This window comes from Lissotriton helveticus, chromosome 11 (genome assembly GCF_964261635.1).
Source record: "Lissotriton helveticus chromosome 11, aLisHel1.1, whole genome shotgun sequence".
In the NCBI taxonomy this organism is placed as follows: domain Eukaryota; kingdom Metazoa; phylum Chordata; class Amphibia; order Caudata; family Salamandridae; genus Lissotriton; species Lissotriton helveticus.
Genome location: NC_136072.1, coordinates 164,858,879 through 164,886,564, shown reverse-complemented (window position 1 = coordinate 164,886,564; position 27,686 = coordinate 164,858,879). Strand labels below are relative to the sequence as shown.

Below are 27,686 nucleotides of genomic sequence, written 5' to 3'. Positions count from 1 at the left end.
TATTTACAAGGAACTACACAGTAAACTTATATGGCCGATGGGGGTGGAAGGAAATCTGCGTTTACGTAGTCCGGTGCGGGCTCTTCTATATAGGAGGAAATAAAAGCCTCTGATGCTGTCGGCTTCTTTCTACATACTCTAAAGGGTACAGGTGGTGGCGTTCGCGACCTACTGGGTGTTTCTGAGGTGGTCACTCTAGCTAGTTCTTCTGAGAGGACGGGATAAATACCAGTAACGACGGCATTTCTTTCTCTATCAACCTGTTCTGTTTTGAACCGTTCCCCCTCCTCTCGCAGTTCTTTTTCTTTTTCTTTTTCCCCTGCTTGTTTAGCTCTCTCTGCTTTATTAAATTCTTTCTCTGTTCTCCTATGTGACTCCTTGCGCCATAATTCAATGGCATCTTTCTGAGAGGGTCTTGACTTCTTTTTCCATAACGCTTCCTCTACTCTCATAATGCATTCAGAATCCCATGTCCCCGAGACAGGCCATCTATATTTCTCCTCCAGATCCTTCGTGTAATCTACCCATAAATCTAAAAACAAAATGGCGTCTAGCCCGTGCTTATTATACATAAAATGACCAGGTGTGTCTCTGGGCGGGATGTTGACTGACTCTTCTAGTATACCTTTTCTGGTCCCTATCTGACGCAATTTTGAAAACAGTGGCATGTTGAAACTAACACAATGGAAATACAATACACATAGAATAGACTGAAACAATCAACAATTATTCACACTACAACATTAAAACACTAAAAGAGATACAGTCTAACCTGATACATGGAATAAAACATGTACTTGAAAACAGTTAACTTTATGCACTGGAATACAGTACAACCATACCGGTCCCAAAAATGAGACACGTCTTTACCGTGCCCACGTTTTACCGTGGACCCGTCTTTACCGTGCCCACATCTTACCGTGGACCCGTCTTTACCGTGCCCACGTTTTACCGTGGACCCGTCTTTACCGTGCCCACGTCTTACCATGGACCCGTCTTTACCGTGCCCACGTTTTACCGTGGACCCGTCTTTACCGTGCCCACGTTTTACCATGGACCCGTCTTTACCGTGCCCACGTTTTACCGTGGACCCGTCTTTACCATGCCCATGTTTTACCGTGGACCCGTCTTTACCGTGCCCACGTCTTACCGTGGACCCGTCTTTACCGTGCCCATGTTTTACCGTGGACCCGTCTTTACCGTGCCCACGTCTTACCGTGGACCCGTCTTTACCGTGCCCACATTTTACCGTGGACCCGTCTTTACCGTGCCCGTGTGAACGGACACGTCTTTAACTTGATGCGTTCCCCATAGTGGTACTCACCGGGAAGCAGAACTTGAAGGCCTCGGAAACTTGATACTAGATGCCACGCATGCGCCTCGGAACAGGTGGGCCTCCGGAACCTCGGACCTTGCTCTCTCACGGGTTGGGCCCTGGTTGGGATGATCCGCGATCCTCACCGCCTCGTGTGGACGCCTGGTCGCAGTCCGTCTCCTCCGTGGGCCTGAGGGAGTAAGCAGGAAGTCCCGCTGCGTGTACACTTCGAAGTCCGTCACGGCTGTAGAAGGGGGCAAAGGCTGGACCTACGTCGCCGGCGTGTGGGGAAAGGGATTAGTCCCTGTTCGGGCGCCAGATTAATGTGGTAAATAAAATATTACCCTGTCATAATTTCTATACATAAACAATGCATCATGCAGTAAATGAGAGGCAGAGTCCGTGGTATCCGAGTCAAATGGCTTTATTCCAATAACTCGAGTTAAGGGAGAATCTGTTCCATCACCTCTAAGGTTCAGGAAGAGTCTTCTAAACATTATTTTCTGATTACATATTTATACGTGCAATCTTGTACATAGGAGGAGAGCAAGAGAGAAAAGAAGATAAGAGCATGTGGGCGTGCATGAGGGTGTACACTTGATGAGTCATAGGTGAGTCATAGGTGGGTGGATACATGGAGGGGGGTTGCATGGCAGGCTTGAACTTTGCCCTACTTGTGCGTGCAACTTGATCATGACGTGCAACTGACGTGTAACTGGGGGGAGCTGACATTCAGTCTAGTAGAGAGGCCTTCAGTGTCAGGGCGACCAGCACGTCTGGTATTATCTGATATCTTGAGTCCGGCGATGGTTTATCTGAAGCAAAGGTCGCTCATCACTAAGAGCCAGAGAGGGCATATATTTCTTCGTTCATTGCATGGGGCTGTGGGCTTTCTACGGATGCAAGTTCTGTAATTTACTTAAACGGAGACAGAAAGGCTAGGCCCTATCTTTGCAGACGGGTTCTGTTTACCTTCTTCAATGGGCAGGAATGTGATTCTGTAGAACAAGCAGATAACTATTTTGCAAAACACTGTCTTGGCACCCCTTGCTGGGCTTCTTTCAGCTGAGCCAGAAATATGCGAGGTCAGGGATACGTAACTGTATCTCTCAGAGTGTCTGAGCCATGAAAACCTTAATTCTGAAACAGGCTCAGGCTGAACCACAAAATGGGTTTGTCGTGATTTATTTAAAAGTGCACAATGCAAATACATGGGCCTTAAATGCTAACTTAATATTTCTTACATGGGAGACTTGATGACTGGCATCCTAATGCAGGACGTAAATGCAGAGGCCTTGTGATTCAGGCCACTTAAGGGAAAATGCATGTATGACATGCACATACATTAAACATAGGGTACACGCAGGGGACATATTGGTCATGTAAAATTTCATTTTCCTCAGTTCAAATATCCAAAACGTTCAATCTGTATTTGTTTTAAATTATTTCTTTTTCTTTAGTCTGGTTGTAACTTTTTTTCACTAGTTTTATAATTGTATATATACATGTCTTTAATCATAAAATATAATTCTTCTTTTGTGAGTTAGCTAATTCTAGAGAACCAAACAAAATAAGTGAAAGGTTTCCAAATAACAAGGGCAGTCAGAAGCAAGAAATTAAGGTTACAAGGGACAAAAGCAAGTAACATATTCACACAAAGGGAGCACATGACAAAGAGTGACTGTTACAGAACAAATATATTTGAGTACAAGGCAGAGACTGAAGTGCATGGGGCCACAGGAAAAGGGAGATAGATTAGTTTTTGAAGAGATTGCAGGATCCTTCTTAACAAAAGTGGTACAGAATAGTTTATTACCATTTCTTCCTACAATTTTTGCTTGGTTGTACTCTCTTGACATCATTATTAGGTACTGTGACATTAAATGCCCAATTGCCCGTTCAATAACATAGCTCTCACTGTTTTCAAGGATTGATTTTTTCAAAATTCTTTTACTAATATGAAACAATAAGGTGAGCCAGAGCCACCACTGCTAGAAAGTGCTAGAAGATAGGATATTCCATCTTCCTTGCCAGCAATAACATTGTACATCCTCTTCTACATAGTCTAGCTGTGAGGTGTGGCCTCTATCTATAAATTAGCATATGCAAGTCTTGTACATCATCATGATCTTCTATACTCTGATGGGCTTGAATACAGCAAATCTAATGCTTTTCTCAGATGCTCAGAATTCTATAATATTTCTTCAGATCCCATCAGTATCAGTGTAGAGCCACCGTCACAATCATAGGAAATACTTTGGTTAGGGTTACAAGCTTGTCAGCTTTTTTATTAGATATTTTCGCTCTTTAACTATTTGTCAAGGAGGTTTCTCTTAGCTGAGAAACCCATTGTATTTGTTAAAAATAGATTTGTTTGTGGTTTTTTTGGTCCCAAATGTTTGCAGTTTATATGTTTTAAAATGTGTTTTCTTGTTTTACTATAGTATGTTGTGTTTGTGTGCATCTTGCTATTATTCTGTATGTAAGTTATTCTTTCTCACTTCATGGATCTCCTGTTTTGCAATTTAGTTATTTATAAATAGCTAAATTATGAATTTAAAAAAACATGTATGCAACTGTTATTAGGGGCAAGAGTCATCCAACTATGATAAGAAGTGAACTGAACAAAAGAAAGACTTTCTCTGAGGGAACTAGAGAGATGGGTTTATTAAATGATACAGAAGGAGTAAAGTCTAGATAAAGACAGAGACTGGCGTAAATGTGAACACAGGGAATGCTACAGAGGCATTTCTCCTTCCAAAGGAAAGTGGCAGAGTTTGATTATTGCCCTTTCCTCTTTTTGAGTTTGGCTCTCCATTGGGAAACTGATTGTCTTGACCAATAGCAAGTTTTAATCCAGAGCTCTCATAGTTCTTAGGAATCGCTATGTTCACCTTCTTGGTCCTCCTATGAAATAATAATGTGTATAGGAGCACATTTCACTGGAAGAGAGGCCATCGAATATTACTTACCTGTAATATCTACTTGCTTGCTCTTCAAAGTAGTTTTCGAAAGGCGTGCCCTCTGTATATAAAATAGGATATTGAATTCTGCAACCACTGTAAGATCTTCCGAAAATCTGTTGACATGAAGGTATTAAATAATATTTTTTTGATTAGTCACTGTTCTACAATTGTTCTTCACGCCCAGTTACAGATTGCAGCATCTATGTATTGCCACCATCACAATGATGTAAGATCCCTAGAATTGGATCACATGGTTGCGGTTGAATTAGTTAGTTACCGCAGGTCTTTTTTTATTTTGAAAGGCAGGTTTCTCTTAATGTAGTACTCCATTTCATTTGTAATTCATGATTATGTTTTTGTTACTCTTTTGAGAGTTATTGATATGCATTAGCTATAAATATGAAATTATTGTTTTTGAGTGTTCTTATGCATTCTTTCAATAGATGTAGCTGTGTTTCCTTATGTAATATTTTTCTTTTTTACCTGCAAATCTCTTGGATTCATAATTGTATATTTTTACAGAAACTCAAAAAAGAAAAATGAAAATTTTTTCAACTACTTTTACCAGTGAGATTCAAGCAATTCACCTCAGAAATAAAGAAACAAGTGCCCTATTAGCACAAAGGAACCTAAAGATACAAGTAGTTAACTGATTCACAGGGTGTAAAGTTGACAAAAAGGCAGAGACTGAAGAAAATGGGAGCACGTGGACTGGAAAAGAGATACCTTTCTTAACTGAGTGCAGATTCTTAACCAAAAAAGTGCATAGCATAGGTTATTAGACATTTATGCATCAGTTTCTCCTTCAAGTTCCTCTAAACCGAGGACCTAGTTTTATCTGTTAATAAAAGTCTATTTTTGTTGTTCAAATATCCAAAACGTTCAATCTGCATTTGTTTTAAAATATTTCTTTTTCTTTAGTCTGGTTGTAACGTTTTTTCACTAGTGGTATAATTGTATATATACATGTCTTTAATCATAAAATATAATTCTTCTTTTGTGAGTTAGCTAATTCTAGAGAACCAAACAAAATAAGTGAAAGGTTTTCCAAATAACTAGGGCAGTCAGAAGCAAGAAATTAAGATTACAAGGGACAAAAGCAAGTAACATATTCACACAAAGGGAGCACATGACACAGAGTGACTGTTACAGAACAAATATATTTGAGTACAAGGCAGAGACTGAAGTGCATAGAGCCGCAGGAAATTGGAGCTAGATACGTTTTTGAAGAGATTGCAGGATCCTTCTTAACAAAAGTGGTACAGAACAGTTTATCACAATTTCTTCCTACAATTTTTGCTTGGTTGTACTCTCTTGACATCATCATTAGGTACTGTGACATTAAATGCCCAATTACCCGATCCATAACATAGCACTCATTGTTTTGAAGGATTGATTTTTTCAAAATTCTTTTACTAATATGAAATAATAAGGTGAGCCGGTGCAACCACTGCTAGAAAGTGCTAGAAGAGAGGATATTCCATCTTCCTTGCCAGCAATAACATTGTACATACTCTTCTACATAATCTAGCTGTGAGGTGTGGCCTCTATCTATAAATTAGCATATGCAAGTCTTGTACATCATCATGATCTTCTATACTCTGATGGGCCTGAATGCGGCAAATCTAATGCTTTTCTCAGATGCGCAGAATTCTAGATTATTTCTTCAGTCCCCGTCAGTATCAGTGTAGAGCCACCGTCACAATGATAGGAAATACTTTGGTTACGGTTACAAGCTTGTCAGCTTTTTTGTTAGATACTTTCGCTCTTTAACTATTTGTCAAGTAGGTTTCTCTTAGCTGAGAAACCCATTATATTTGTTAAAATAGGTTTATTTGTGTTGTTCTTTGTCCCAAATATTTGCAGTTTATATATTTTAAAATATGTTTTCTTGTTTTACTATAGTATGTTATGTGTGTGTACATCTTGCTATTATTCTGTATATAAGTTATTCTTTCTCACTTCATGGATCTCCTGTTTTGCAATTTAGTTATTTATAAATAGCTATAATATGAATTTAAAAAAATGTATGCAACTGTTATTAGGGGCAAGACCCATCCAACTATGATAAGAAGTAAACTGAACATTTTCTCGGAGGGAACTAGAGAGATGGGTTTATTAAATGATACAGAACGACTAAAGTCTAGATAAAGACAGAGACTGGCGTAAATGTGAACACAGGGAATGCTAGAGAGGCATTTCTCCTTCCAAAGGAAAGTGGCAGAGTTTGATTATTGCCCTTTCCTCTTTTTGAGTTTTGTTCTAACTTAATCTAGGTGGGCTCTCCATTGGGAAACTGATTGTCTTGACCAATAGCAAGTTTTAATCCAGAGCTCTCATAGTTCTTAGGAATCGCTATGTTCACCTTCTTGGTCCTCCTATGAAATAATAATGTGTATAGGAGCACATTAAACTGGAAGAGAGGCCATCCAATATTACATACCTGTAATATATAATTGCTTGCTCTTCAAAGTAGTTTACGAAAGGCGTGCCCTCTGTATATAAAATAGCATATTGAATTCTGCAACCACTGTGAGATCTTCCTAAAATCTGTTGACATGAAGCAATTAAATAATATTTTTGGGATTAGTCACTGTTCTACAATTGTTCTTCACGCCCAGTTACAGATTGCAGCATCTATGTATTGGCACCATCACAATGATGAAAAATCCCTAGAATTGGATCACATGGTTACCGTTGAATTAGTTAGTTACCGCAGGTCTTTGTTTTATTTTGAAAGACAGGTGTCTCTTATTGTAGTACTCAATTTCATGTGTAATTCATGATTATGTTTTTGTTACTCTCTTTAGAGTTATTGATTTGTTTAGCTATAAATATGGAATTCATGTTTTTTGAGTGTTCCTATGCATTCTTTCAATAGATGTAGCTGTGTTTCCTTATGTAATCTTTTTCTTTTTTACTTGCGAATCTCTTGGATTCATAATTGTATATTTTTACAGAAACTCAAAAAAGAAAAATGGACATTTTTTCAACCAATTTTACCAGTGAGATTCAAGAAACTCACCTCAGAAATAAAGAAATAAGTGCCCTATTCCCACAAATGAACTTAAAGATACAAGTGGTTAACTGAATTGCATGGTATACAGTTGATAAAAAGGCAGAGACTGAAGAAAATTGGAACACGTGGACTGGAAAAGAGATACCTTTCTTAACTGAGTGCAGGTTCATACCCAAAAAAGTGCATAGCATAGTTTATTAGACATTTATGCATCAGTTTGTCCTTCAGGTTCCTCTAAACCGAGGACCTATTTTCATCTGTTAATAAAAGTCTATGTTTGTTGTTCAAATATCCAAAACGTTCAATCTGCATTTGTTTTAAATTATTTATTTTTCTTTAGTCTGGTTGTAACTTTTTTTCACTAGTTTTATAATTGTATATATACACGTCTTTAATCATAAAATATAATTCTTCTTTTGTGAGTTAGCTAATTCTAGAGAACCAAACAAAATAAGTGAAAGGTTTCCAAATAACAAGGGCAGTCAGAAGCAAGAAATTAAGGTTACAAGGGACGAAAGCAAGTAACATATTCACACGAAGGGAGCACATGACAAAGAGTGACTGTTACAGAACAAATATATTTGAGTACAAGGCAGAGACTGAAGTGCATACGGCCACAGGAAAAGGGAGATAGATTTGTTTTTGAAGAGATTGCAGGATCCTTAACAAAAGTGGTACAGAACAGTTTATTACCATTTCTTCCTACAATTTTTGCTTGGTTGTACTCTCTTGACATCATTATTAGGTACTGTGACATTAAATGCCCAATTGCCCGTTCAATAACATAGCTCTCACTGTTTTAAAGGATTGATTTTTTTTAAATTCTTTTACTAATATGGAACAATAAGGTGAGCCAGAGCCACCACTGCTAGAAAGTGCTAGAAGATAGGATATTCCATCTTCCTTGCCAGCAATAACATTGTACATCCTCTTCTACATAGTCTAGCTGTGAGGTGTGGCCTCTATCTATAAATTAGCATATGCAAGTCTTGTACATCATCATGATCTTCTATACTCTGATGGGCTTGAATACAGCAAATCTAATGCTTTTCTCAGATGCTCAGAATTCTATAATATTTCTTCAGATCCCATCAGTATCAGTGTAGAGCCACCGTCACAATCATAGGAAATACTTTGGTTAGGGTTACAAGCTTGTCAACTTTTTTATTAGATATTTTCGCTCTTTAACTATTTGTCAAGGAGGTTTCTCTTAGCTGAGAAACCCATTATATTTGTTAAAAATAGATTTGTTTGTGTTTTTTTTGGTCCCAAATGTTTGCAGTTTATATGTTTTAAAATGTGTTTTCTTGTTTTACTATAGTATGTTGTGTTTGTGTGCATCTTGCTATTATTCTGTATGTAAGTTATTCTTTCTCACTTCATGGATCTCCTGTTTTGCAATTTAGTTATTTATAAATAGCTAAATTATGAATTTAAAAAAACATGTATGCAACTGTTATTAGGGGCAAGAGTCATCCAACTATGATAAGAAGTGAACTGAACAAAAGAAAGACTTTCTCTGAGGGAACTAGAGAGATGGGTTTATTAAATGATACAGAAGGAGTAAAGTCTAGATAAAGACAGAGACTGGCGTAAATGTGAACACATGGAATGCTAGAGAGGCATGTCTCCTTCCAAAGGAAAGTGGCAGAGTTTGATTATTGCCCTTTCCTCTTTTTGAGTTTTGTTCTAACATAATCTAGGTGGGCGCTCCATTTGGAAACTGTTTGTCTTGACCAATAGCAAGTATTAATCCAGAGCTCTCATAGTTCTCAGGAATCACTATGTTAGCCTTCTTGGTCCTCCTATGAAATAATAATGTGTATAGGAGCACATTTCACTGGAAGAGAGGCCATCGAATATTACTTACCTGTAATATCTACTTGCTTGCTCTTCAAAGTAGTTTTCGAAAGGCGTGCCCTCTGTCTATAAAATAGGATATTGAATTCTGCAACCACTGTAAGATCTTCCGAAAATCTGTTGACATGAAGGTATTAAATAATATTTTTTTGATTAGTCACTGTTCTACAATTGTTCTTCACGCCCAGTTACAGATTGCAGCATCTATGTATTGCCACCATCACAATGATGTAAGATCCCTAGAATTGGATCACATGGTTGCGGTTGAATAAGTTAGTTACCACAGGTCTTTTTTTATTTTGAAAGGCAGGTTTCTCTTAATGTAGTACTCCATTTCATTTGTAATTCATGATTATGTTTTTGTTACTCTTTTGAGAGTTATTGATATGCATTAGCTATAAATATGAAATTATTGTTTTTGAGTGTTCTTATGCATTCTTTCAATAGATGTAGCTGTGTTTCCTTATGTAATATTTTTCTTTTTTACTTGCAAATCTCTTGGATTCATAATTGTATATTTTTACAGAAACTCAAAAAAGAAAAATGAAAATTTTTTCAACTACTTTTACCAGTGAGATTCAAGCAATTCACCTCAGAAATAAAGAAACAAGTGCCCTATTAGCACAAAGGAACCTAAAGATACAAGTAGTTAACTGATTCACAGGGTGTAAAGTTGACAAAAAGGCAGAGACTGAAGAAAATGGGAGCACGTGGACTGGAAAAGAGATACCTTTCTTAACTGAGTGCAGATTCTTAACCAAAAAAGTGCATAGCATAGGTTATTAGACACTTATGCATCAGTTTCTCCTTCAAGTTCCTCTAAACCGAGGACCTAGTTTTATCTGTTAATAAAAGTCTATTTTTGTTGTTCAAATATCCAAAACGTTCAATCTGCATTTGTTTTAAAATATTTCTTTTTCTTTAGTCTGGTTGTAACGTTTTTTCACTAGTGGTATAATTGTATATATACATGTCTTTAATCATAAAATATAAATCTTCTTTTGTGAGTTAGCTAATTCTAGAGAACCAAACAAAATAAGTGAAAGGTTTTCCAAATAACAAGGGCAGTCAGAAGCAAGAAATTAAGATTACAAGGGACAAAAGCAAGTAACATATTCACACAAAGGGAGCACATGACACAGAGTGACTGTTACAGAACAAATATATTTGAGTACAAGGCAGAGACGGAAGTGCATAGAGCCGCAGGAAATTGGAGCTAGATACGTTTTTGAAGAGATTGCAGGATCCTTCTTAACAAAAGTGGTACAGAACAGTTTATCACAATTTCTTCCTACAATTTTTGCTTGGTTGTACTCTCTTGACATCATCATTAGGTACTGTGACATTAAATGCCCAATTACCCGATCCATAACATAGCACTCATTGTTTTGAAGGATTGATTTTTTCAAAATTCTTTTACTAATATGAAATAATAAGGTGAGCCGGTGCAACCACTGCTAGAAAGTGCTAGAAGAGAGGATATTCCATCTTCCTTGCCAGCAATAACATTGTACATACTCTTCTACATAATCTAGCTGTGAGGTGTGGCCTCTATCTATAAATTAGCATATGCAAGTCTTGTACATCATCATGATCTTCTATACTCTGATGGGCCTGAATGCGGCAAATCTAATGCTTTTCTCAGATGCGCAGAATTCTAGATTATTTCTTCAGTCCCCGTCAGTATCAGTGTAGAGCCACCGTCACAATGATAGGAAATACTTTGGTTAGGGTTGCAAGCTTGTCAGCTTTTTTGTTAGATACTTTCGCTCTTTAACTATTTGTCAAGTAGGTTTCTCTTAGCTGAGAAACCCATTATATTTGTTAAAATAGGTTTATTTGTGTTGTTCTTTGTCCCAAATATTTGCAGTTTATATATTTTAAAATATGTTTTCTTGTTTTACTATAGTATGTTATGTGTGTGTACATCTTGCTATTATTCTGTATATAAGTTATTCTTTCTCACTTCATGGATCTCCTGTTTTGCAATTTAGTTATTTATAAATAGCTAAAATATGAATTAAAAAAAATTTATGCAACTGTTATTAGGGGCAAGAGCCATCCAACTATGATAAGAAGTGAACTGAACATTTTCTCGGAGGGAACTAGAGAGATGGGTTTATTAAATGATACAGAACGACTAAAGTCTAGATAAAGACAGAGACTGGCGTAAATGTGAACACAGGGAATGCTAGAGAGGCATTTCTCCTTCCAAAGGAAAGTGGCAGAGTTTGATTATTGCCCTTTCCTCTTTTTGAGTTTTGTTCTAACTTAATCTAGGTGGGCTCTCCATTGGGAAACTGATTGTCTTGACCAATAGCAAGTTTTAATCCAGAGCTCTCATAGTTCTTAGGAATCGCTATGTTCACCTTCTTGGTCCTCCTATGAAATAATAATGTGTATAGGAGCACATTAAACTGGAAGAGAGGCCATCCAATATTACATACCTGTAATATATAATTGCTTGCTCTTCAAAGTAGTTTACGAAAGGCGTGCCCTCTGTATATAAAATAGCATATTGAATTCTGCAACCACTGTGAGATCTTCCTAAAATCTGTTGACATGAAGCAATTAAATAATATTTTTGGGATTAGTCACTGTTCTACAATTGTTCTTCACGCCCAGTTACAGATTGCAGCATCTATGCATTGGCACCATCACAATGATGAAAAATCCCTAGAATTGGATCACATGGTTACCGTTGAATTAGTTAGTTACCGCAGGTCTTTGTTTTATTTTGAAAGACAGGTGTCTCTTATTGTAGTACTCAATTTCATGTGTAATTCATGATTATGTTTTTGTTACTCTCTTTAGAGTTATTGATTTGTTTAGCTATAAATATGGAATTCATGTTTTTTGAGTGTTCCTATGCATTCTTTCAATAGATGTAGCTGTGTTTCCTTATGTAATCTTTTTCTTTTTTACTTGCGAATCTCTTGGATTCATAATTGTATATTTTTACAGAAACTCAAAAAAGAAAAATGGACATTTTTTCAACCAATTTTACCAGTGAGATTCAAGAAACTCACCTCAGAAATAAAGAAACAAGTGCCCTATTCCCACAAATGAACTTAAAGATACAAGTGGTTAACTGAATTGCATGGTATACAGTTGATAAAAAGGCAGAGACTGAAGAAAATTGGAACACGTGGACTGGAAAAGAGATACCTTTCTTAACTGAGTGCAGGTTCATACCCAAAAAAGTGCATAGCATAGTTTATTAGACATTTATGCATCAGTTTGTCTTTCAGGTTCCTCTAAACCGAGGACCTATTTTCATCTGTTAATAAAAGTCTATGTTTGTTGTTCAAATATCCAAAACGTTCAATCTGCATTTGTTTTAAATTATTTCTTTTTCTTTAGTCTGGTTGTAACTTTTTTTCACTAGTTTTATAATTGTATATATACACGTCTTTAATCATAAAATATAATTCTTCTTTTGTGAGTTAGCTAATTCTAGAGAACCAAACAAAATAAGTGAAAGGTTTCCAAATAACAAGGGCAGTCAGAAGCAAGAAATTAAGGTTACAAGGGACGAAAGCAAGTAACATATTCACACAAAGGGAGCACATGACAAAGAGTGACTGTTACAGAACAAATATATTTGAGTACAAGGCAGAGACTGAAGTGCATAGGGCCACAGGAAAAGGGAGATAGATTCGTTTTTGAAGAGATTGCAGGATCCTTAACAAAAGTGGTACAGAACAGTTTATTACCATTTCTTCCTACAATTTTTGCTTGGTTGTACTCTCTTGACATCATTATTAGGTACTGTGACATTAAATGCCCAATTGCCCGTTCAATAACATAGCTCTCACTGTTTTCAAGGATTGATTTTTTTTTAATTCTTTTACTAGTATGAAACAATAAGGTGAGCCAGAGCCACCACTGCTAGAAAGTGCTAGAAGATAGGATATTCCATCTTCCTTGCCAACAATAACATTGTACATCCTCTTCTACATAGTCTAGCTGTGAGGTGTGGCCTCTATCTATAAATTAGCATATGCAAGTCTTGTACATCATCATGATCTTCTATACTCTGATGGGCTTGAATACAGCAAATCTAATGCTTTTCTCAGATGCTCAGAATTCTATAATATTTCTTCAGATCCCATCAGTATCAGTGTAGAGCCACCGTCACAATCATAGGAAATACTTTGGTTAGGGTTACAAGCTTGTCAGCTTTTTTATTAGATATTTTCGCTCTTTAACTATTTGTCAAGGAGGTTTCTCTTAGCTGAGAAACCCATTATATTTGTTAAAAATAGATTTGTTTGTGTTTTTTTTGGTCCCAAATGTTTGCAGTTTATATGTTTTAAAATGTGTTTTCTTGTTTTACTATAGTATGTTGTGTTTGTGTGCATCTTGCTATTATTCTGTATGTAAGTTATTCTTTCTCACTTCATGGATCTCCTGTTTTGCAATTTAGTTATTTATAAATAGCTAAATTATGAATTTAAAAAAACATGTATGCAACTGTTATTAGGGGCAAGGTCATCCAACTATGATAAGAAGTGAACTGAACAAAAGAAAGACTTTCTCTGAGGGAACTAGAGAGATGGGTTTATTAAATGATACAGAAGGAGTAAAGTCTAGATAAAGACAGAGACTGGCATAAATGTGAACACATGGAATGCTAGAGAGGCATGTCTCCTTCCAAAGGAAAGTGGCAGAGTTGGATTATTGCCCTTTCCTCTTTTTGGGTTTTGTTCTAACATAATCTAGGTGGGCTCTCCATTTGGAAACTGTTTGTCTTGACCAATAGCAAGTATTAATCCAGAGCTCTCATAGTTCTCAGGAATCACTATGTTAGCCTTCTTGGTCCTCCTATGAAATAATAATGTGTATAGGAGCACATTTCACTGGAAGAGAGGCCATCGAATATTACTTACCTGTAATATCTACTTGCTTGCTCTTCAAAGTAGTTTTCGAAAGGCGTGCCCTCTGTCTGTAAAATAGGATATTGAATTCTGCAACCACTGTAAGATCTTCCGAAAATCTGTTGACATGAAGGTATTAAATAATATTTTTTTGATTAGTCACTGTTCTACAATTGTTCTTCACGCCCAGTTACAGATTGCAGCATCTATGTATTGCCACAATCACAATGATGTAAGATCCCTAGAATTGGATCACATGGTTGCGGTTGAATAAGTTAGTTACCACAGGTCTTTTTTTATTTTGAAAGGCAGGTTTCTCTTAATGTAGTACTCCATTTCATTTGTAATTCATGATTATGTTTTTGTTACTCTTTTGAGAGTTATTGATATGCATTAGCTATAAATATGAAATTATTGTTTTTGAGTGTTCTTATGCATTCTTTCAATAGATGTAGCTGTGTTTCCTTATGTAATATTTTTCTTTTTTACCTGCAAATCTCTTGGATTCATAATTGTATATTTTTACAGAAACTCAAAAAAGAAAAATGAAAATTTTTTCAACTACTTTTACCAGTGAGATTCAAGCAATTCACCTCAGAAATAAAGAAACAAGTGCCCTATTAGCACAAAGGAACCTAAAGATACAAGTAGTTAACTGATTCACAGGGTGTAAAGTTGACAAAAAGGCAGAGACTGAAGAAAATGGGAGCACGTGGACTGGAAAAGAGATACCTTTCTTAACTGAGTGCAGATTCTTAACCAAAAAAGTGCATAGCATAGGTTATTAGACATTTATGCATCAGTTTCTCCTTCAAGTTCCTCTAAACCGAGGACCTAGTTTTATCTGTTAATAAAAGTCTATTTTTGTTGTTCAAATATCCAAAACGTTCAATCTGCATTTGTTTTAAAATATTTCTTTTTCTTTAGTCTGGTTGTAACGTTTTTTCACTAGTGGTATAATTGTATATATACATGTCTTTAATCATAAAATATAATTCTTCTTTTGTGAGTTAGCTAATTCTAGAGAACCAAACAAAATAAGTGAAAGGTTTTCCAAATAACAAGGGCAGTCAGAAGCAAGAAATTAAGATTACAAGGGACAAAAGCAAGTAACATATTCACACAAAGGGAGCACATGACACAGAGTGACTGTTACAGAACAAATATATTTGAGTACAAGGCAGAGACTGAAGTGCATAGAGCCGCAGGAAATTGGAGCTAGATACGTTTTTGAAGAGATTGCAGGATCCTTCTTTTCAAAAGTGGTACAGAACAGTTTATCACAATTTCTTCCTACAATTTTTGCTTGGTTGTACTCTCTTGACATCATCATTAGGTACTGTGACATTAAATGCCCAATTACCCGATCCATAACATAGCACTCATTGTTTTGAAGGATTGATTTTTTCAAAATTCTTTTACTAATATGAAATAATAAGGTGAGCCGGTGCAACCACTGCTAGAAAGTGCTAGAAGAGAGGATATTCCATCTTCCTTGCCAGCAATAACATTGTACATACTCTTCTACATAATCTAGCTGTGAGGTGTGGCCTCTATCTATAAATTAGCATATGCAAGTCTTGTACATCATCATGATCTTCTATACTCTGATGGGCCTGAATGCGGCAAATCTAATGCTTTTCTCAGATGCGCAGAATTCTAGATTATTTCTTCAGTCCCCGTCAGTATCAGTGTAGAGCCACCGTCACAATGATAGGAAATACTTTGGTTACGGTTACAAGCTTGTCAGCTTTTTTGTTAGATACTTTCGCTCTTTAACTATTTGTCAAGTAGGTTTCTCTTAGCTGAGAAACCTATTATATTTGTTAAAATAGGTTTATTTGTGTTGTTCTTTGTCCCAAATATTTGCAGTTTATATATTTTAAAATATGTTTTCTTGTTTTACTATAGTATGTTATGTGTGTGTACATCTTGCTATTATTCTGTATATAAGTTATTCTTTCTCACTTCATGGATCTCCTGTTTTGCAATTTAGTTATTTATAAATAGCTAACATATGAATTTAAAAAATGTATGCAACTGTTATTAGGGGCAAGACCCATCCAACTATGATAAGAAGTAAACTGAACATTTTCTCGGAGGGAACTAGAGAGATGGGTTTATTAAATGATACAGAACGACTAAAGTCTAGATAAAGACAGAGACTGGCGTAAATGTGAACACAGGGAATGCTACAGAGGCATTTCTCCTTCCAAAGGAAAGTGGCAGAGTTTGATTATTGCCCTTTCCTCTTTTTGAGTTTTGTTCTAACTTAATCTAGGTGGGCTCTCCATTGGGAAACTGATTGTCTTGACCAATAGCAAGTTTTAATCCAGAGCTCTCATAGTTCTTAGGAATCGCTATGTTCACCTTCTTGGTCCTCCTATGAAATAATAATGGGTATAGGAGCACATTAAACTGGAAGAGAGGCCATCCAATATTACATACCTGTAATATATAATTGCTTGCTCTTCAAAGTAGTTTACGAAAGGCGTGCCCTCTGTATATAAAATAGCATATTGAATTCTGCAACCACTGTGAGATCTTCCTAAAATCTGTTGACATGAAGCAATTAAATAATATTTTTGGGATTAGTCACTGTTCTACAATTGTTCTTCACGCCCAGTTACAGATTGCAGCATCTATGTATTGGCACCATCACAATGATGAAAAATCCCTAGAATTGGATCACATGGTTACCGTTGAATTAGTTAGTTACCGCAGGTCTTTGTTTTATTTTGAAAGACAGGTGTCTCTTATTGTAGTACTCAATTTCATGTGTAATTCATGATTATGTTTTTGTTACTCTCTTTAGAGTTATTGATTTGTTTAGCTATAAATATGGAATTCATGTTTTTTGAGTGTTCCTATGCATTCTTTCAATAGATGTAGCTGTGTTTCCTTATGTAATCTTTTTCTTTTTTACTTGCGAATCTCTTGGATTCATAATTGTATATTTTTACAGAAACTCAAAAAAGAAAAATGGACATTTTTTCAACCAATTTTACCAGTGAGATTCAAGAAACTCACCTCAGAAATAAAGAAATAAGTGCCCTATTCCCACAAATGAACTTAAAGATACAAGTGGTTAACTGAATTGCATGGTATACAGTTGATAAAAAGGCAGAGACTGAAGAAAATTGGAACACGTGGACTGGAAAAGAGATACCTTTCTTAACTGAGTGCAGGTTCATACCCAAAAAAGTGCATAGCATAGTTTATTAGACATTTATGCATCAGTTTGTCCTTCAGGTTCCTCTAAACCGAGGACCTATTTTCATCTGTTAATAAAAGTCTATGTTTGTTGTTCAAATATCCAAAACGTTCAATCTGCATTTGTTTTAAATTATTTATTTTTCTTTAGTCTGGTTGTAACTTTTTTTCACTAGTTTTATAATTGTATATATACACGTCTTTAATCATAAAATATAATTCTTCTTTTGTGAGTTAGCTAATTCTAGAGAACCAAACAAAATAAGTGAAAGGTTTCCAAATAACAAGGGCAGTCAGAAGCAAGAAATTAAGGTTACAAGGGACGAAAGCAAGTAACATATTCACACGAAGGGAGCACATGACAAAGAGTGACTGTTACAGAACAAATATATTTGAGTACAAGGCAGAGACTGAAGTGCATAGGGCCACAGGAAAAGGGAGATAGATTTGTTTTTGAAGAGATTGCAGGATCCTTAACAAAAGTGGTACAGAACAGTTTATTACCATTTCTTCCTACAATTTTTGCTTGGTTGTACTCTCTTGACATCATTATTAGGTACTGTGACATTAAATGCCCAATTGCCCGTTCAATAACATAGCTCTCACTGTTTTAAAGGATTGATTTTTTTAAAATTCTTTTACTAATATGAAACAATAAGGTGAGCCAGAGCCACCACTGCTAGAAAGTGCTAGAAGATAGGATATTCCATCTTCCTTGCCATCAATAACATTGTACATCCTCTTCTACATAGTCTAGCTGTGAGGTGTGGCCTCTATCTATAAATTAGCATATGCAAGTCTTGTACATCATCATGATCTTCTATACTCTGATGGGCTTGAATACAGCAAATCTAATGCTTTTCTCAGATGCTCAGAATTCTATAATATTTCTTCAGATCCCATCAGTATCAGTGTAGAGCCACCGTCACAATCATAGGAAATACTTTGGTTAGGGTTACAAGCTTGTCAGCTTTTTTATTAGATATTTTCGCTCTTTAACTATTTGTCAAGGAGGTTTCTCTTAGCTGAGAAACCCATTATATTTGTTAAAAATAGATTTGTTTGTGTTTTTTTTGGTCCCAAATGTTTGCAGTTTATATGTTTTAAAATGTGTTTTCTTGTTTTACTATAGTATGTTGTGTTTGTGTGCATCTTGCTATTATTCTGTATGTAAGTTATTCTTTCTCACTTCATGGATCTCCTGTTTTGCAATTTAGTTATTTATAAATAGCTAAATTATGAATTTAAAAAAACATGTATGCAACTGTTATTAGGGGCAAGAGTCATCCAACTATGATAAGAAGTGAACTGAACAAAAGAAAGACTTTCTCTGAGGGAACTAGAGAGATGGGTTTATTAAATGATACAGAAGGAGTAAAGTCTAGATAAAGACAGAGACTGGCGTAAATGTGAACACATGGAATGCTAGAGAGGCATGTCTCCTTCCAAAGGAAAGTGGCAGAGTTGGATTATTGCCCTTTCCTCTTTTTGGGTTTTGTTCTAACATAATCTAGGTGGGCGCTCCATTTGGAAACTGTTTGTCTTGACCAATAGCAAGTATTAATCCAGAGCTCTCATAGTTCTCAGGAATCACTATGTTAGCCTTCTTGGTCCTCCTATGAAATAATAATGTGTATAGGAGCACATTTCACTGGAAGAGAGGCCATCGAATATTACTTACCTGTAATATCTACTTGCTTGCTCTTCAAAGTAGTTTTCGAAAGGCGTGCCCTCTGTCTATAAAATAGGATATTGAATTCTGCAACCACTGTAAGATCTTCCGAAAATCTGTTGACATGAAGGTATTAAATAATATTTTTTTGATTAGTCACTGTTCTACAATTGTTCTTCACGCCCAGTTACAGATTGCAGCATCTATGTATTGCCACCATCACAATGATGTAAGATCCCTAGAATTGGATCACATGGTTGCGGTTGAATAAGTTAGTTACCACAGGTCTTTTTTTATTTTGAAAGGCAGGTTTCTCTTAATGTAGTACTCCATTTCATTTGTAATTCATGATTATGTTTTTGTTACTCTTTTGAGAGTTATTGATATGCATTAGCTATAAATATGAAATTATTGTTTTTGAGTGTTCTTATGCATTCTTTCAATAGATGTAGCTGTGTTTCCTTATGTAATATTTTTATTTTTTACTTGCAAATCTCTTGGATTCATAATTGTATATTTTTACAGAAACTCAAAAAAGCAAAATGAAAATTTTTTCAACTACTTTTACCAGTGAGATTCAAGCAATTCACCTCAGAAATAAAGAAACAAGTGCCCTATTAGCACAAAGGAACCTAAAGATACAAGTAGTTAACTGATTCACAGGGTGTAAAGTTGACAAAAAGGCAGAGACTGAAGAAAATGGGAGCACGTGGACTGGAAAAGAGATACCTTTCTTAACTGAGTGCAGATTCTTAACCAAAAAAGTGCATAGCATAGGTTATTAGACATTTATGCATCAGTTTCTCCTTCAAGTTCCTCTAAACCGAGGACCTAGTTTTATCTGTTAATAAAAGTCTATTTTTGTTGTTCAAATATCCAAAACGTTCAATCTGCATTTGTTTTAAAATATTTCTTTTTCTTTAGTCTGGTTGTAACGTTTTTTCACTAGTGGTATAATTGTATATATACATGTCTTTAATCATAAAATATAAATCTTCTTTTGTGAGTTAGCTAATTCTAGAGAACCAAACAAAATAAGTGAAAGGTTTTCCAAATAACAAGGGCAGTCAGAAGCAAGAAATTAAGATTACAAGGGACAAAAGCAAGTAACATATTCACACAAAGGGAGCACATGACACAGAGTGACTGTTACAGAACAAATATATTTGAGTACAAGGCAGAGACGGAAGTGCATAGAGCCGCAGGAAATTGGAGCTAGATACGTTTTTGAAGAGATTGCAGGATCCTTCTTAACAAAAGTGGTACAGAACAGTTTATCACAATTTCTTCCTACAATTTTTGCTTGGTTGTACTCTCTTGACATCATCATTAGGTACTGTGACATTAAATGCCCAATTACCCGATCCATAACATAGCACTCATTGTTTTGAAGGATTGATTTTTTCAAAATTCTTTTACTAATATGAAATAATAAGGTGAGCCGGTGCAACCACTGCTAGAAAGTGCTAGAAGAGAGGATATTCCATCTTCCTTGCCAGCAATAACATTGTACATACTCTTCTACATAATCTAGCTGTGAGGTGTGGCCTCTATCTATAAATTAGCATATGCAAGTCTTGTACATCATCATGATCTTCTATACTCTGATGGGCCTGAATGCGGCAAATCTAATGCTTTTCTCAGATGCGCAGAATTCTAGATTATTTCTTCAGTCCCCGTCAGTATCAGTGTAGAGCCACCGTCACAATGATAGGAAATACTTTGGTTAGGGTTGCAAGCTTGTCAGCTTTTTTGTTAGATACTTTCGCTCTTTAACTATTTGTCAAGTAGGTTTCTCTTAGCTGAGAAACCCATTATATTTGTTAAAATAGGTTTATTTGTGTTGTTCTTTGTCCCAAATATTTGCAGTTTATATATTTTAAAATATGTTTTCTTGTTTTACTATAGTATGTTATGTGTGTGTACATCTTGCTATTATTCTGTATATAAGTTATTCTTTCTCACTTCATGGATCTCCTGTTTTGCAATTTAGTTATTTATAAATAGCAAAAATATGAATTTAAAAAAATTTATGCAACTGTTATTAGGGGCAAGAGCCATCCAACTATGATAAGAAGTGAACTGAACATTTTCTCGGAGGGAACTAGAGAGATGGGTTTATTAAATGATACAGAACGACTAAAGTCTAGATAAAGACAGAGACTGGCGTAAATGTGAACACAGGGAATGCTAGAGAGGCATTTCTCCTTCCAAAGGAAAGTAGCAGAGTTTGATTATTGCCCTTTCCTCTTTTTGAGTTTTGTTCTAACTTAATCTAGGTGGGCTCTCCATTGGGAAACTGATTGTCTTGACCAATAGCAAGTTTTAATCCAGAGCTCTCATAGTTCTTAGGAATCGCTATGTTCACCTTCTTGGTCCTCCTATGAAATAATAATGTGTATAGGAGCACATTAAACTGGAAGAGAGGCCATCCAATATTACATACCTGTAATATATAATTGCTTGCTCTTCAAAGTAGTTTACGAAAGGCGTGCCCTCTGTATATAAAATAGCATATTGAATTCTGCAACCACTGTGAGATCTTCCTAAAATCTGTTGACATGAAGCAATTAAATAATATTTTTGGGATTAGTCACTGTTCTACAATTGTTCTTCACGCCCAGTTACAGATTGCAGCATCTATGTATTGGCACCATCACAATGATGAAAAATCCCTAGAATTGGATCACATGGTTACCGTTGAATTAGTTAGTTACCGCAGGTCTTTGTTTTATTTTGAAAGACAGGTGTCTCTTATTGTAGTACTCAATTTCATGTGTAATTCATGATTATGTTTTTGTTACTCTCTTTAGAGTTATTGATTTGTTTAGCTATAAATATGGAATTCATGTTTTTTGAGTGTTCCTATGCATTCTTTCAATAGATGTAGCTGTGTTTCCTTATGTAATCTTTTTCTTTTTTACTTGCGAATCTCTTGGATTCATAATTGTATATTTTTACAGAAACTCAAAAAAGAAAAATGGACATTTTTTCAACCAATTTTACCAGTGAGATTCAAGAAACTCACCTCAGAAATAAAGAAACAAGTGCCCTATTCCCACAAATGAACTTAAAGATACAAGTGGTTAACTGAATTGCATGGTATACAGTTGATAAAAAGGCAGAGACTGAAGAAAATTGGAACACGTGGACTGGAAAAGAGATACCTTTCTTAACTGAGTGCAGGTTCATACCCAAAAAAGTGCATAGCATAGTTTATTAGACATTTATGCATCAGTTTGTCCTTCAGGTTCCTCTAAACCGAGGACCTATTTTCATCTGTTAATAAAAGTCTATGGGGTATATTATCAACAACTAGCGATAATTTTTGTCTCTAACTTGTTTAGAGACAAAAATTATCGCCGCACATCGGCGATTTTTATCGCAGATAAACCTTGCTATTAGCAAGGTTTATCGCAAATGCGATAAAAAACGCCCGCAATGCATGAATATCGCTGAAAAGTCAGCGATATTCATGCATTATCGAGCAAATGCTCTTAGCCATGTTATCCACCTCCCATTGGATAACATGGTGAAGAACTGCTCAGGGCAGGTGTTAGCTTTTGGAGATATTCGCGCTTAGCGCGAATATCTCCAAAAGTTGGTAATAGGAGATAGCGATGTTAGCGACTGTTTCCAGTCGCTAACATCTTGGCACGCCCACTTTGCATGTCATTAGTGATAAATATCACTGACATGCAAAGCGGGGCCCAAGATGGTCGCTATCTCCTATTAGCTGTCACTAACTGGTGTTAGCGACAGCTTGGTAATAGGGAGATAATTTTATCTCCGCTTTCTTGGCTTTTAAAGCCAAAAAAGCGGAGATAAACCCCTTGATAATATACCCCTATGTTTGTTGTTCAAATATCCAAAACGTTCAATCTGCATTTGTTTTAAATTATTTCTTTTTCTTTAGTCTGGTTGTAACTTTTTTTCACTAGTTTTATAATTGTATATATACACGTCTTTAATCATAAAATATAATTCTTCTTTTGTGAGTTAGCTAATTCTAGAGAACCAAACAAAATAAGTGAAAGGTTTCCAAATAACAAGGGCAGTCAGAAGCAAGAAATTAAGGTTACAAGGGACGAAAGCAAGTAACATATTCACACAAAGGGAGCACATGACAAAGAGTGACTGTTACAGAACAAATATATTTGAGTACAAGGCAGAGACTGAAGTGCATAGGGCCACAGGAAAAGGGAGATAGATTCGTTTTTGAAGAGATTGCAGGATCCTTAACAAAAGTGGTACAGAACAGTTTATTACCATTTCTTCCTACAATTTTTGCTTGGTTGTACTCTCTTGACATCATTATTAGGTACTGTGACATTAAATGCCCAATTGCCCGTTCAATAACATAGCTCTCACTGTTTTCAAGGATTGATTTTTTTTTAATTCTTTTACTAGTATGAAACAATAAGGTGAGCCAGAGCCACCACTGCTAGAAAGTGCTAGAAGATAGGATATTCCATCTTCCTTGCCAACAATAACATTGTACATCCTCTTCTACATAGTCTAGCTGTGAGGTGTGGCCTCTATCTATAAATTAGCATATGCAAGTCTTGTACATCATCATGATCTTCTATACTCTGATGGGCTTGAATACAGCAAATCTAATGCTTTTCTCAGATGCTCAGAATTCTATAATATTTCTTCAGATCCCATCAGTATCAGTGTAGAGCCACCGTCACAATCATAGGAAATACTTTGGTTAGGGTTACAAGCTTGTCAGCTTTTTTATTAGATATTTTCGCTCTTTAACTATTTGTCAAGGAGGTTTCTCTTAGCTGAGAAACCCATTATATTTGTTAAAAATAGATTTGTTTGTGTTTTTTTTGGTCCCAAATGTTTGCAGTTTATATGTTTTAAAATGTGTTTTCTTGTTTTACTATAGTATGTTGTGTTTGTGTGCATCTTGCTATTATTCTGTATGTAAGTTATTCTTTCTCATTTCATGGATCTCCTGTTTTGCAATTTAGTTATTTATAAATAGCTAAATTATGAATTTAAAAAAACATGTATGCAACTGTTATTAGGGGCAAGGTCATCCAACTATGATAAGAAGTGAACTGAACAAAAGAAAGACTTTCTCTGAGGGAACTAGAGAGATGGGTTTATTAAATGATACAGAAGGAGTAAAGTCTAGATAAAGACAGAGACTGGCGTAAATGTGAACACATGGAATGCTAGAGAGGCATGTCTCCTTCCAAAGGAAAGTGGCAGAGTTGGATTATTGCCCTTTCCTCTTTTTGGGTTTTGTTCTAACATAATCTAGGTGGGCTCTCCATTTGGAAACTGTTTGTCTTGACCAATAGCAAGTATTAATCCAGAGCTCTCATAGTTCTCAGGAATCACTATGTTAGCCTTCTTGGTCCTCCTATGAAATAATAATGTGTATAGGAGCACATTTCACTGGAAGAGAGGCCATCGAATATTACTTACCTGTAATATCTACTTGCTTGCTCTTCAAAGTAGTTTTCGAAAGGCGTGCCCTCTGTCTGTAAAATAGGATATTGAATTCTGCAACCACTGTAAGATCTTCCGAAAATCTGTTGACATGAAGGTATTAAATAATATTTTTTTGATTAGTCACTGTTCTACAATTGTTCTTCACGCCCAGTTACAGATTGCAGCATCTATGTATTGCCACCATCACAATGATGTAAGATCCCTAGAATTGGATCACATGGTTGCGGTTGAATAAGTTAGTTACCACAGGTCTTTTTTTATTTTGAAAGGCAGGTTTCTCTTAATGTAGTACTCCATTTCATTTGTAATTCATGATTATGTTTTTGTTACTCTTTTGAGAGTTATTGATATGCATTAGCTATAAATATGAAATTATTGTTTTTGAGTGTTCTTATGCATTCTTTCAATAGATGTAGCTGTGTTTCCTTATGTAATATTTTTCTTTTTTACCTGCAAATCTCTTGGATTCATAATTGTATATTTTTACAGAAACTCAAAAAAGAAAAATGAAAATTTTTTCAACTACTTTTACCAGTGAGATTCAAGCAATTCACCTCAGAAATAAAGAAACAAGTGCCCTATTAGCACAAAGGAACCTAAAGATACAAGTAGTTAACTGATTCACAGGGTGTAAAGTTGACAAAAAGGCAGAGACTGAAGAAAATGGGAGCACGTGGACTGGAAAAGAGATACCTTTCTTAACTGAGTGCAGATTCTTAACCAAAAAAGTGCATAGCATAGGTTATTAGACATTTATGCATCAGTTTCTCCTTCAAGTTCCTCTAAACCGAGGACCTAGTTTTATCTGTTAATAAAAGTCTATTTTTGTTGTTCAAATATCCAAAACGTTCAATCTGCATTTGTTTTAAAATATTTCTTTTTCTTTAGTCTGGTTGTAACGTTTTTTCACTAGTGGTATAATTGTATATATACATGTCTTTAATCATAAAATATAAATCTTCTTTTGTGAGTTAGCTAATTCTAGAGAACCAAACAAAATAAGTGAAAGGTTTTCCAAATAACAAGGGCAGTCAGAAGCAAGAAATTAAGATTACAAGGGACAAAAGCAAGTAACATATTCACACAAAGGGAGCACATGACACAGAGTGACTGTAACAGAACAAATATATTTGAGTACAAGGCAGAGACGGAAGTGCATAGAGCCGCAGGAAATTGGAGCTAGATACGTTTTTGAAGAGATTGCAGGATCCTTCTTAACAAAAGTGGTACAGAACAGTTTATCACAATTTCTTCCTACAATTTTTGCTTGGTTGTACTCTCTTGACATCATCATTAGGTACTGTGACATTAAATGCCCAATCACCCGATCCATAACATAGCACTCATTGTTTTGAAGGATTGATTTTTTCAAAATTCTTTTACTAATATGAAATAATAAGTTGAGCCGGTGCAACCACTGCTAGAAAGTGCTAGAAGAGAGGATATTCCATCTTCCTTGCCAGCAATAACATTGTACATACTCTTCTACATAATCTAGCTGTGAGGTGTGGCCTCTATCTATAAATTAGCATATGCAAGTCTTGTACATCATCATGATCTTCTATACTCTGATGGGCCTGAATGCGGCAAATCTAATGCTTTTCTCAGATGCGCAGAATTCTAGATTATTTCTTCAGTCCCCGTCAGTATCAGTGTAGAGCCACCGTCACAATGATAGGAAATACTTTGGTTAGGGTTGCAAGCTTGTCAGCTTTTTTGTTAGATACTTTCGCTCTTTAACTATTTGTCAAGTAGGTTTCTCTTAGCTGAGAAACCCATTATATTTGTTAAAATAGGTTTATTTGTGTTGTTCTTTGTCCCAAATATTTGCAGTTTATATATTTTAAAATATGTTTTCTTGTTTTACTATAGTATGTTATGTGTGTGTACATCTTGCTATTATTCTGTATATAAGTTATTCTTTCTCACTTCATGGATCTCCTGTTTTGCAATTTAGTTATTTATAAATAGCTAAAATATGAATTTAAAAAAATTTATGCAACTGTTATTAGGGGCAAGAGCCATCCAACTATGATAAGAAGTGAACTGAACATTTTCTCGGAGGGAACTAGAGAGATGGGTTTATTAAATGATACAGAACGACTAAAGTCTAGATAAAGACAGAGACTGGCGTAAATGTGAACACAGGGAATGCTAGAGAGGCATTTCTCCTTCCAAAGGAAAGTGGCAGAGTTTGATTATTGCCCTTTCCTCTTTTTGAGTTTTGTTCTAACTTAATCTAGGTGGGCTCTCCATTGGGAAACTGATTGTCTTGACCAATAGCAAGTTTTAATCCAGAGCTCTCATAGTTCTTAGGAATCGCTATGTTCACCTTCTTGGTCATCCTATGAAATAATAATGTGTATAGGAGCACATTAAACTGGAAGAGAGGCCATCCAATATTACATACCTGTAATATATAATTGCTTGCTCTTCAAAGTAGTTTACGAAAGGCGTGCCCTCTGTATATAAAATAGCATATTGAATTCTGCAACCACTGTGAGATCTTCCTAAAATCTGTTGACATGAAGCAATTAAATAATATTTTTGGGATTAGTCACTGTTCTACAATTGTTCTTCACGCCCAGTTACAGATTGCAGCATCTATGTATTGGCACCATCACAATGATGAAAAATCCCTAGAATTGGATCACATGGTTACCGTTGAATTAGTTAGTTACCGCAGGTCTTTGTTTTATTTTGAAAGACAGGTGTCTCTTATTGTAGTACTCAATTTCATGTGTAATTCATGATTATGTTTTTGTTACTCTCTTTAGAGTTATTGATTTGTTTAGCTATAAATATGGAATTCATGTTTTTTGAGTGTTCCTATGCATTCTTTCAATAGATGTAGCTGTGTTTCCTTATGTAATCTTTTTCTTTTTTACTTGCGAATCTCTTGGATTCATAATTGTATATTTTTACAGAAACTCAAAAAAGAAAAATGGACATTTTTTCAACCAATTTTACCAGTGAGATTCAAGAAACTCACCTCAGAAATAAAGAAACAAGTGCCCTATTCCCACAAATGAACTTAAAGATACAAGTGGTTAACTGAATTGCATGGTATACAGTTGATAAAAAGGCAGAGACTGAAGAAAATTGGAACACGTGGACTGGAAAAGAGATACCTTTCTTAACTGAGTGCAGGTTCATACCCAAAAAAGTGCATAGCATAGTTTATTAGACATTTATGCATCAGTTTGTCCTTCAGGTTCCTCTAAACCGAGGACCTATTTTCATCTGTTAATAAAAGTCTATGGGGTATATTATCAACAACTAGCGATAA

At 35.6% G+C, this 27,686-nt stretch overlaps 10 pseudogenes; all 10 read left to right on the top strand.

Moving 5' to 3' along the window:
• The first annotated feature begins 3,607 nt into the window (after positions 1-3,607).
• Positions 3,608-3,665, top strand: LOC144793219 (U7 small nuclear RNA; annotated as a pseudogene).
• Positions 3,666-6,035: 2,370 nt separating this feature from the next.
• On the top strand, positions 6,036-6,093 carry LOC144793240 (U7 small nuclear RNA; annotated as a pseudogene).
• A 2,376-nt stretch (positions 6,094-8,469) lies between these two features.
• On the top strand, positions 8,470-8,527 carry LOC144793218 (U7 small nuclear RNA; annotated as a pseudogene).
• Positions 8,528-10,918: 2,391 nt separating this feature from the next.
• Positions 10,919-10,976, top strand: LOC144793239 (U7 small nuclear RNA; annotated as a pseudogene).
• A 2,376-nt stretch (positions 10,977-13,352) lies between these two features.
• LOC144793217 (U7 small nuclear RNA) lies at positions 13,353-13,410 on the top strand (annotated as a pseudogene).
• A 2,390-nt stretch (positions 13,411-15,800) lies between these two features.
• LOC144793247 (U7 small nuclear RNA) lies at positions 15,801-15,858 on the top strand (annotated as a pseudogene).
• A 2,375-nt stretch (positions 15,859-18,233) lies between these two features.
• On the top strand, positions 18,234-18,291 carry LOC144793216 (U7 small nuclear RNA; annotated as a pseudogene).
• A 2,391-nt stretch (positions 18,292-20,682) lies between these two features.
• LOC144793237 (U7 small nuclear RNA) lies at positions 20,683-20,740 on the top strand (annotated as a pseudogene).
• Positions 20,741-23,670: 2,930 nt separating this feature from the next.
• LOC144793215 (U7 small nuclear RNA) lies at positions 23,671-23,728 on the top strand (annotated as a pseudogene).
• Positions 23,729-26,118: 2,390 nt separating this feature from the next.
• On the top strand, positions 26,119-26,176 carry LOC144793236 (U7 small nuclear RNA; annotated as a pseudogene).
• Positions 26,177-27,686: the final 1,510 nt, after the last annotated feature.